This window comes from Chrysochloris asiatica, unplaced genomic scaffold, assembly GCF_000296735.1.
Source record: "Chrysochloris asiatica unplaced genomic scaffold, ChrAsi1.0 scaffold00045, whole genome shotgun sequence".
Taxonomy (NCBI): domain Eukaryota; kingdom Metazoa; phylum Chordata; class Mammalia; order Afrosoricida; family Chrysochloridae; genus Chrysochloris; species Chrysochloris asiatica.
The window spans coordinates 5,478,193-5,481,075 of record NW_006408563.1 but is presented as its reverse complement, the minus strand read 5'-3'; positions in this window follow the sequence as shown (position 1 = coordinate 5,481,075).

Below are 2,883 nucleotides of genomic sequence, written 5' to 3'. Positions count from 1 at the left end.
TAAAGGTAGACATTTTACAGCAAGAAGGGGAGTGATTAACTTTTCAGTCTAGGAGCGGAGGTCCCTAGGACCATCAAGGGAGAAGAGCAGAGAATGGGACCCTACCCAGAGAAGCAGTGATGCCTGAAATGGAGCCAGAGATGATGACGTGGAGCGATGGAGCAGCTGGAGACTAGATCCAGAGAGGGAGGGTGACTGTGTGCTGAAGACCTAGGGGGATGGGGTTCAGTATGAGTGTGAATTGTTTCCATGGCACCTACCTAACAACAACAGCAGATGTCTGCCAAGGAAGAGCAGGCCCTAGGAATTGAGTTTGAGACTCTGGAAGGGAGGAGTTGGCTTATCTGGGAAGTTAATGAATACCAAAGGGAGTCTTGTGAAATGGATGACATATCCTACCTTTGCAATTTCACTCTCATCTTGCATTGTTGACTTCATTTGGATAAGTGGCATCAAAAGCATAACAGATAAAAAGGCTCACTCTCAGAAAAGCAAGGGCTGAGATTGTAGAACCAGCTACAGCCAGTATTGGCCTGATAGCCATGTCCAGTAGTGACTAAAGTGTCCTCAACCCAACGTTTTGACTTCATAAGACTGAAAACACACCCGTCAACCCTCTATACATGGGCAAAACACCATCTTTGCTGCTCCATTCCTAACTGAGGGTCTGCAGAAGACTAGTACTTGTGTTGAGCCATCCTGTGACAAACAAACCAGATGCCAGTTACTGCCGTACAAGAATCTAATAAAAGACCCTGGTCCAGGACTTTGGGAGCCATCTTGACAACACAGTGGTGTACCCCTTTGCTTGACCAATCATATAAAAGCTTCTTTCAGTTTCAGCTGTTTTCCATTTCTGTAGTCATGCTGTGTGAGAGCTGCAGCATAGTAACATTTATGGCCAGCCAGCCAGGTGACTGCAGTAACTGACATCTCCAGAAGTGAATTTCTACTTCGTTCACTCTTATCCCATAGTCCAGATATGTTACTTTTTACCATATATGTATAATAAAGATATAAACCATGAAAAAAAATGTTGTCTTTCCTGACTCTGTAAACTTAGTACTCAGAAGAATAAAAGTGTTATACCCCTTTGTTAAGGTTTTTGCTTTAGCCATCCACTAACTTTTTTAATACCTTCATGGACATGATTAATGTATACCCACAGTATTTAACAAGAAAAACCTACGTGAAAGTACTTCATACACGTTTGGCCCTCTTTTCATGTCAACGATAGTGTAGTATGTGGTTATACAAAATTGATCTCTGGTACCCACTATTTCAGGAGGACTTCCATCATTGACTTGTTCTGATGATTCTGCTCTGAATAACTGCTTGGTAATTCATAGTTGGCAGAATTTGTTTTGTTGCCCTTTTAAATTTTTAAAAATCTTTCTTAAATTATATAAATACCCAGTTTGGGTAGAGTTCTATGCATGTCTTTAAATATACTTCTGAATCTTTGAGAGCTTGACTCATCCAATGAAAATGCTGTAGTGTATTGTTTCATATAGCCAAAATAAATACATTCTTTAGGGTTTGAGTTTTGTTGGCAATACTTTCAGCTTCTCTTATTATTGTTGCATTTTGTTGGCAATATTTTTGGCTACTCTTACTATTGTTGTCCCTTATTATTACTACTGCCATCAAGCCAGTAGTACTAATTCATAGTGGCCCTATGCACAACAGAACGAAACACGGCCAAGTCCTGCACCACACTTACAATGAGGTTTTTGTGGGCCAGCAACATGCAGCTTCCAGCCCAGTGTGTGTAGGGCATCCTCCTTGGCATACCAGGCTTACAGTAGCCCCAGGTAGGTCTCTCGGTTGTTGCCAAAAATCTTGCTGCAGGTGAAACAGTTCAAGGGGGCAGAGCAGAGGAGCATATCCCCTTGGCAATCTGGCCACCTGGGTGCTCACTAATTTTCCATTTGATTTCTTGATTGCTATTGCCATGAATGTTGGTAGTGGGTACAAACAAAATAAAGTTTATGACAATTTCAATCTTTTCTTCGTTTGTCATGATGGTATCTATTGGTCCAGAGGTGAGGATTTTCGTTTTCTTTACATTGAGATTCAACCCATATTGAAGGCTATGGTCTTTGATCTTTATCAGTAAGTATTAAAGTCCTCTTCACTTTCAGCAATCAAGATTGTATCATCTGCATATCACAGGTACCACATTCTTCTTCATATAATTCAGTTTCTCAGATTATTTGCTCAGTATACAAATTGGATTAGTATGGTAAAAGAGTACAGCCCTTTACTTATCTAAACATTCAGTGTTCCTTGTTCTGTTCAAATGCCTGTTCAGGTTCCTCATGAGGACAATTAAGTGCTCTGAAATGCCCATTCTTCACAGTGTTGTCCATACATCGTCAAGAGCTACACAGTTAAAGCCTTTGCTTAGTCAATAAAGTTTAGGTAAACATCTTTCTGGTATTCTCTGGTTTGAGTCAAGATCCATCTGACATCAGCAATGATATCCTTCATTCCAGGTTCTAGTCTGACTCTGGCTTAACACTCCTGTAATTCCCTATCAATGTACTGTTGCAGCCATTTTAAAACTATCTTTAGTAGAATTTTATTTTCATATGATATTATATAATGATTTCCGCACTCAGTTGAATTTACTTTCTTTGGAATGAGCACAGATACGGATCTCTTCCAGTTAGTTGACCAGGTAACTGACTTCTAAATTTCTTAGAATAGATAAGTGAGTGTAAGATTTCAATTTGTCTTCCATCAATTCCCAGAGATTTGTTCTTTGCTAATGTCTTCAGTGCACCTTGAACTTCATTCAATACCATAGGTTCTTGATCACATGCTACCTCTTGCAATGGCTGAATATTAACCATTTCTTTTTGGCACAGTGACTCTGTG